Source organism: Apium graveolens, chromosome 2 (assembly GCF_009905375.1).
Source record: "Apium graveolens cultivar Ventura chromosome 2, ASM990537v1, whole genome shotgun sequence".
Taxonomy (NCBI): Eukaryota; Viridiplantae; Streptophyta; class Magnoliopsida; order Apiales; family Apiaceae; genus Apium; species Apium graveolens.
In genome coordinates, this window is record NC_133648.1 from 96,089,517 (window position 1) to 96,098,870 (window position 9,354).

A 9,354-nucleotide genomic window follows, 5' to 3' on the forward strand; every position below is an offset into this window, starting at 1 on the left:
ATCACATCCACTTTTAAGCACTCCTCATCTTCTGTAGGGAATTTCATTGCCTTGAATACATTGAAGGTCACATCCTGATCTTGAACCCGCATAGTAAGTTCCCCTTTTTGCACATCTATCAAGGTACGGCCAGTAGCCAAGAAAGGCCTCCCCAAGATTATGGGAATCTTCTTATCTTCCTCAAAATCCAGAATAACAAAATCTGCAGGAAAGAAGAGCTTATCCACCTTGACGAGCACATCCTCAACTATGCCCCTTGGGTAAGTAATGGAACGGTCCGCCAATTGTAGCGACATGTATGTGGGTTTTGGATCAGGCAGATCCAGTTTTTTAAAGATCGACAACGGCATCAGATTAATGCTTGCTCCCAAATCACAAAGGCACTTGTCAAAAGTTAGATTGCCAATGGTGCAAGGAATGGTGAAGCTTCCTGGATCTTTCAGTTTTGGTGGTAACTTTTGTTGCAGAACCGCGCTGCATTCTTCCGTGAGAGCAACGGTTTCAAGGTCATCCAGTTTCACCTTCCTTGAAAGAATAGTCTTCATAAACTTCGCATAACTAGGCATTTGTTCCAGAGCCTCAGCGAAGGGTATATTGATGTGAAGTTTCTTGAACACCTCCAGAAACTTCCCGAACTATCTATCCAGCTTTTGTTGCTGCAATCTCTTAGGAAAAGGTGGTGGAGGATAGAGCTGTTTCTCCCATATATTAGCCTCAGGCAGAGTGTGTTCAACAGTAGTCTTCCTTGGTTCCGCCGCTTTCTCCCTTTGCTTAGATTCTTCATCTCTAACTTCAGCTTCGACTTCTTTTGCCTTTTCAGCATCAGCTACTTTTCCAGACCTTAAGGTAATAGCCTTGACTTGCTCTTTAGCTTCCTTCCTGCCTGGTACTTCCGTGTCACTGGGAAGAGTACCAGGTTGACGATTGAGCACTGCATTGGCTAATTGACCGATTTGATTTTCCAAGGTCTTGATAGAAACCGCCTGACTCTTGCACAACAGCTTAAGTTCCTCAAAATCAGCACTAGTAGGTGCAGCTGCACTTCCCTGTTGAGGATATGATTGTCTTGTAGCATACTGCTGTGGTTGCTGGAATCCAGGTGGGTTAAACTGTTTACTCACTCCTTGCTGATATGGTGGCTGAATAGCATTCTGATTATTTCCCCAGCTGAAATTTGGATGATTTCTGTTGTTAGGATGATAGGTCGCTGGCACAGGCTGCTGTTGTCGCTGATAATTATTCACATACTGAACAGATTCGTTGACAAGAGAACACTGATCCGTAGCATGAGAACCTGAACAAAGCTCACAAACCATAGCTATTTGATTAACTCCATACGTAGCCAAAGAATCAACCTTCATTGATAGCGCTTGGAGCTGGGCTGCAATAGCGGTGGCTGCATCAACTTCCAGAATACCTGCTACCTTGCCTGACGTCATCCTCTGAGTTGGGTTTTGATGCTCATTTGCAGCCATCGTCTCAATAAGATTGTACGCCTCAGTATAGCTCTTAGCCCATAAGGCGCCTCCAGCTGCTGCATCGAGCATGGGCCGAGATTGGGCCCCCAAACCATTATAAAAACCAGTGATTACCATCCAATCCGGCATTCCATGATGTGGACATTTTCTCAACATTTCCTTGTAGCGTTCCCAAGCCTCGCACATAGATTCTGTAGGTTGCTGCGCAAACTGAGTAAGAGCACTCCTCATAGCAGCAGTCTTTGCCATTGGATAAAACTTCACCAGAAACTTTTGCGCAAGATCTTGCCACGTAGTGATGGACCCAGCTGGTTCAGAATGTAACCAGTCTTTAGCTTTATCCCTCAGTGAGAATGGGAAAAGCCTCAACTTGATAGCCTCATCAGTCACGCCATTATACTTAAAAGTGCTGCAGATCTCGACAAAATTCCTTATGTGCATGTTGGGGTCTTCAGTTGCCGCTCCTCCAAAAGAAACAGAATTCTGCACCATCTGAATAGTGCCCGGCTTGATTTCAAAGGTGTTAGCTTGAATAGCCGGATGAAGGATGCTTGACTGAATGTCATCAATTTTAGGCCGAGAAAAATCCATAAGATCTGGATCAGCTTGAACAATACGATCTCCCATGTTTACTGGTTCTTTCTGCTCAGTTGCTGAATTCGAATCCTCAAAATCTAACTTCTCCGGAGTATCAATAACTTCGTCTTTCTCCTCAGCTGTATCTAAGGTCCTCTTGCGAGCACGAGAACGAGTTTGCATAAACGCTTGCTAAAGTACCTGAAACACAACCGAAAAGAGTAATTAACTACTACGTCCTAATCACTGAGTCCTAATGATGATGGTAAGTACATAAACTAAACAAATACGCCGAGTCCCCGGCAGCGGCGCCAAAAACTTGTTAGGGTGAAATCACGCACTAATATTCACGCAAGTATACGCGTTCGCAAGTAATATAGAATACTTTCTAGTTCGTTCCCTCAGAGACTCAGACTAAGTTATTGTCTAATTTAACTCACTCACCAATGTATGATTACTTCTCAATGTTAAGATAATAACACTTAAAATTGTTGATCAAATATTAACTATAATTAACTACTTAATTAACCACTTAACTAACACTTCAAATTATCAATAATAAAACACTCATGAGATCACAACTTCATTATTACTTCCTTTTATAGCCATAGTTATTACCTTTAGCATGTGACAGTGATGATATTAATCGAATAACACGAAACTGATAAAAGCCAACTTTCATTGTACTAATACCATTCTACCAAACATCCACAATTAAGATAGAAGTTGAATAGTCATCAATTATGTTGAGTTCTTATATGTCTACAGAAATTGACAACACAACGATTTAAGCACAAGTTATTCCTTTTGATTACATAGGGCAAATAAAACTGTTAGAGTTACCCACTAATCATGCACAATGTACATGAACCTATGCTAGCATGGCAAGTTCTAAATCTCAAGATCCACCGTCGCTTCACAAGAGATTAACACCCTATCTTATATGTTCGCGACGCACATAAGACGAATACGCACAACCAATACTAGATATCATGCAATCATCACATACTAAAGTATTAAACAATTAACTAAAGAATTCCATAATAAATCCGTTGCAACCCCATGATCACGATTAGCCCATAATAGAACTTATCGCCATCATGGGTTCATATGAAATCATGATAACAAACACAAGAAAATAATAACTAAACTGATTATATTAAAATAGAGTACGTCACAAGAGTAAATAAGTCAAAGCAAGAAAACTAGCATCCAACGTTACAACGAAACAAGAATCACAAGAATATATGCTTCCTCTTCGTTGTTGTGTGCTAAATCGGTCTTCTTCCTTATCTCCTTCGCTTCTTGCAAAACACAATCTAAAACATAATCTCCTCTTAATACTCTTTGAAAAATGTCTCAAATCTACTTATATAATAATCCCATAAAACTCAGATTACATAGAAGTTGGAAGCCAAACAGAAGTAGAAGTCTAAAATAATATATCTTTTTCCCCGACCCTGCGCGGCCGCTCAGCATTTCTGCACGGGCGCGCAAGGCTGCTGCGCGGCCGCTCAGCATTGCTGCGCGGGCGCGCAGGACCCTACTGGAAAATTTCCAGGTTTGCTCCGTTTCTTCGCCGTAATCTGCCCGTTCTTTTCCTCTCGCAATGGTGAACACATGCCAAGGCTTATTCTTGATGATTCCTTCTCCGAAATGCAACTAATACCCTGAAATGCATAAACACTAGAAAAACGCATCAAATACACAAAATACTTGATTTCAAGACACCAATTTAAGCCATTTTAAGACGTTCTAAGTGGTATAAAATGCCACTTATCAAGTACCAGTGCAAGCGTGCCAGCCGAGGTATTGGCATTACCTCCACCACCTACAACAACTCCGCAAGCAACAGCAAGGACATTCGATCTGAAAATGAAGGACGTTGTTCAGAACTCAGAGGTGATAGCAGGTACACTTTTACTCACTAATGTCAAAGCTAAAGTATTTATTGACTCGGGAGCAACAAGATCTTTCATATCAGAAACTTTTGTTGATAAACTACAATGTGATCAAACAATTATGAGCGAGGTAGTAAATGTGGTAATTGCGAACCAAGAGAAGATTCCTATGAATCAATTATGTCCGAAGTGTGAGATTGATATTTCGGGGTATAAGTTTTCAGCCGACTTGATACTCTTCAAGTTGGGAGAGTTTGATATAATTTTAGGTATGGATTGGTTAGGGAAGAATAACGCCCAGATTAATTGTAAGACCAAGAAAGTGTATTTAAAGACGAAGAGTGGAGAGAAGGTAGTATTTAAGGGACAGAGGCAAGAGCAATTGTTTCTTACAATCGTTCAGGCTAAGAAGCTACTTAGAAAAGGTTGTGAGTCGTTCCTAGCTTATGTAGTGGATTCAGAAAAAGGCAGTCCCAGTATAGAAGATATCCCCGTAGTTAACGAGTTCCCAGATGTGTTTCCAGACGAACTACCGGGCTTACCCCCAGATTGACAAATCGAGTTCGAGATTAACCTTGCTCCAGGCACGGAACCAGTTTCAAAGGCCCCATATAGAATGGCACCAGCAGAAATGAAAGAGTTGGTGAACCAGCTACAAGAATTGTTAGATAAGGGAGTGATACGGCCAAGTACGTCGCCATGGGGAGCACCTGTTTTGTTTGTAAAGAAGAAGGATGGAAGTATGCGGCTATGTATAGATTATCGGGAGTTGAATAAGGTAACGATCAAGAACCGCTGCCCGCTACCAAGAATAGATGACCTATTTGATCAGTTGAAGGGAGTAAAGTGCTTTTCAAAGATTGACTTGAGATCAGGATACCACCAATTAAAGATCAAGGAAGAAGATATTCCCAAGACAGCATTCAGAACCAGATACGGACATTATGAATTCCTAGTAATGCCGTTTGGATTGACTAATGCCCCGGCCGCATTTATAGATCTAATGAATCGAGTATTTAAAAAGTATTTTGACAAGTTCGTAGTAGTATTCATTGATGACATCCTTATTTATTCTAAGTCGGAAGAAGAACATAAGCAACACCTATGGATAGCATTGGAGATACTTCGGCAAGAGAAGTTGTATGCCAAGTTTTCCAAATGTGAGTTTTGGTTAAAGGAAGTTCAATTTTTTGGACATGTCATTGAAAATGAAGGAGTTAAAGTAGATCCGGCAAAGATTGAGGCGATTATGAGTTGGGAGAGGCCAAAGACACCTACGGAAGTGCGAAGTTTTCTAGGATTGGCAGGGTACTATAGAAGGTTTGTCAAGGATTTTTCGAAAATCGCCACGCCATTGACCAAGTTAACCAGGAAGAATCAGAAGTTCGAATGGAGTGCAGAATGTGAGGATAGCTTTCAAGAGTTGAAACAGAGATTGGTAACAGCTCCGATGTTAGTACTACCAGATGACCAAGGAAACTTTGTGATATTCAGTGACGCTTCACATAAGGGATTGGACTGTGTACTAATGCAACACAATAAGGTGATCGCGTATGCGTCAAGACAGTTAAAACCGCATGAATTGAAGTACCCGACGCATGACTTGGAACTAGCCGCCATAGTGTTCGCACTTAAGATATGGAGACATTACCTCTACGGAGAAAAGTGTGAAATTTACACAGATCACAAGAGTTTAAAGTACATTTTCACTCAGAAGAAGCTCAATATGAGGCAAAGGAGATGGTTGGAATTGATCAAGGACTACGACTGCTCGATAAATTACCATCCTGGAAAGGTGAATGTTGTGGCCGATGCTTTAAGCAGGAAGGATAGATTAAATATGATGGCAACACCAAAGGAATTGACTGAAGAGATTAAGAAATCTGGATTAGAACTGTGTAATTATGGGGTAGTTGAAGAAGTTTGTCGTGCAATGACTTTTCAGCCAACACTAGTGGAAAGGATAAGGAAATGTCAGGAAGAAGTAATAGAGAAAGAGAAGAATCAGCTAACTGGAGAAGAGATTGGCACTCAAAGGGATGAGCAAGGTATACTAATGTTTTCCTCAAGAATTTGGATTCCTCATGTACCTGAATTGAAGAATGAGATCCTACAAGAAGCCCACAATTCAAGATTTTCAATCCACCCGGGAAGCACCAAGATGTATCGGGACTTAAAGCAGAACTTTTGGTGGCCAAATATGAAGTGAGACGTGGCAGAATGGGTTGCTAAGTGTTATACTTGTCAGAAGGTGAAGGCAGAACATCAACGACCAAGCGGATTAATTCAGCCCCTAAAGATTCCAGAATGGAAATGGGAAAATATTGCTATGGACTTTATAGTGGGACTACCGCGAATGAAATTCGGACATGACGCTATATGGGTTGTAGTTGATCGCCTTACGAAGTCAGCGCATTTCCTTCCAATTAATGAGAAGTCGTCATTGGACAAATTGGTTCATCTGTACGTGCATGAAATCGTACTAAGGCATGAAGTACCCGTATCAATAGTTTCAGACAGAGATCCCTGATTTAACTCGAGATTCTGGAAGCAATTTCAAGAAAGTCTTGGCACGAAGTTGAACATGAGTACGGCGTACCACCCGCAGACCGATGGTCAGAGCGAAAGGACAATTCAAACAATCGAAGACATGTTGCGCAGTTGTGCAATCGATTTTGTAGGAAGTTGGGACGACCACTTGCCATTGATTGAATTCTCTTACAACAATAGCTATCACTCCAGTATTGGCATGCCACCATACGAAGCTTTGTACGGACGAAAATGTAGATCACCGACAAGTTGGGATGAAGTAGGAGAAGGAAGGATTCTCGGCTCGGAATTGGTACAACAGTTGCATGACACAGTCAAGTTAATTCAGAGAAGGTTACTTGCTGCTCAAGATAGACAGAGGAAGTATGCGGATCCAGTGCGTAAGGATGTTCGATACCAAGTAGGCGAAGCCGTTTTGTTGAAGGTGTCACCAAGAAAAGGGTTATCCAGATTTGGCAAGAAAGGGAAGTTAGCACCTAAATATATAGGTCCTTTTGAAGTTTTGAGTCAAGTGGGGAAGGTAGCCTACGAGTTAGCCTTACCACCTCAGTATCAGCATGTGCATAATGTGTTCTATGTGTCATTGCTTAAGAAGTACAATCCTGACGCCAGCCATGTGATAGAATATGAACCTGAGGTTGAGGAGCAACAGTGCGATGATGTTTTATTACTTATTGGAGATCAGATTGTGGATCCGATAGAGCGTCCTAACAAGGGACCGGATGATATTCATATTGAGGATGTAGCGGTTGAGGATGTTGTCCTAGAAAGGATTGGCTGGTCACTACCGGAGATCCTCCTCAGCAACAATCCCTTCTAGGACAACATCCTCAACCGCTACATCCTCAATAAGAACATCATCTGGTCCTGCGTTAGGACGCTCTATCGGATCCACAATCCGATCTCCAATTAGTAATAAAACATCATCGCGCTGTTGCTCCTCAACCTCAGGGTTCGGAGTCCCGCTACCATATACGATAACGAACTATGCTTCTATCACGATATTTATAAGGGTTCCCATAAGGATTTTAACTGTCAGTACTACGTTAGGTAGTCCGACACTTGGCAAGAGTTCTTATTATCTTAGTGAACTTATTATCTTAACGCCACATCATCTCTGAGGTTTATAACGCTTAGCTCTGATACCATTTCTGTAACACCCCCAAATCCGGGGTCGGGGATCCGGATTGTCACGAGTTCCATTTCCCTTAATAACACTCAATCTTTATAAACAACCAACTACTGCGTACTGTGACCCCACAATATACACACACCACAAGTTATAGTCTCAGAGATGAATACCTAACACAAGTCATTGTATTCCACAATTATAAACCATTACACCTTAAAAGGGTTTCTGAATAAATTTACATATTCTTTGCCATTATTACAATTCATAAGTATGCATAAGTCTGGTACATCAAAAGTTGAAAGCCTAGCCTATTGGTAGTTCCTACCTCAGCTACAATGGCATCAACGCCTACAGGAAACTGCAGAACGTTTCCTATCCACTCACGAATTGGGAACTTGGTCATGTTCATCTTGTCTATCTGTTGTTGTGTGATGAAATAAGAAAGCAAGGGTGAGCAACAAGCCCACCAAAATAATATGTATAATGATTTACAATATGTGAGCATCCTCATAGTACTCATGAAAGTCTTGGTCAAGTAAAAATGAACCAAGTTTGATATCTTATCGCGACCAAGTCACAAAATATTCAGTATATATGTATATATACTTTTCAAAATCTTGGAAGTCCTCTTCCATGCATAATATACAAAGAGTTCCAGTTTATCACTATATAAAAATATCGTTGCAAGGTGATCTCATATATCTAACCTTGTCTCAACGTTTTTGTGAAAATCTTTGTCATGCATAAGATAATTATTAACCAGATATTAGTTGAAAAGATGAAGTTACAAGATACTCCAATATACTTATATCTTTTCTGAATACTACTTGAACTACCACCGTTCAAGTTATAATCAGTTTCAAAAGTTCATCACATAGATGAGACTACAAGAAAAGACTTAGATAGATTCAATCTTTGGAATATCATTATAAATAATGAAGTTACGAGATACTTCATTAAGTCCCGATATATATATACACCTATATATATATATACATTTCATACACTCCTTGAAAACCTCTGTTATGAAAATTATAAACAGAGTTGTAATATCCAATGAATTTGGAAAGGAGAAAACCTTGGCATAAACCTGATATCTTGCTGATCAGGCAAAGATACCAATAAGTAACCTTTTCTACTAGTAGATGGACGAATTCCCCACTGGTCATCACCCTGACCGCATTAGGACCTATGCTGGACAACCACTCAGCCACTTACGCATTGATGGACTCCCACTGAGCCGCTTACACTTTCATGGACGCCCACTGAGCCCATGTTGCTTATGCCGACTCAAATAGATGGACTTACTTCCCGAATGTTGGGCAAGTAATCAAGACATTTTCTCAAAACAACAGCCTTGTTGCGAATATATAATACACCACAGAGCTGGATCCCTCAGGTTTTGAGCGAGTATTTAAATCTCCTTGAAAGGAAGATCTTAAATATAAAAATGAGTTTTGGGATCCGCTCTAACTTTTAAAAATCATTTTGAAGACTCGAAAATATTATTAAGAATGTTTGGAGTAATACTGATTTAATAAAATAAATCAGTCCCGATATATTAGAAAATATCAGAATATTATTATTTAAATAATATTCCCATAAAGGATAATCTCTATATAAATAATTGAAGTAGAAGTTTTAAAACTCATATTTGAAATGAATAATAAATAACCAAAGATATACTTATACGAAAGTACGATCTTTATTTGAATAA

General features: G+C 40.2%; 1 non-coding gene across 1 annotated transcript; it reads left to right on the plus strand.

The window, feature by feature from the left end:
• Positions 1–1,605: 1,605 nt before the first annotated feature.
• On the plus strand, positions 1,606–1,712 carry LOC141709495 (small nucleolar RNA R71). The gene has a single exon (XR_012570069.1). It is a non-coding gene; the product is annotated as a small nucleolar RNA R71 (small nucleolar RNA).
• Positions 1,713–9,354: the final 7,642 nt, after the last annotated feature.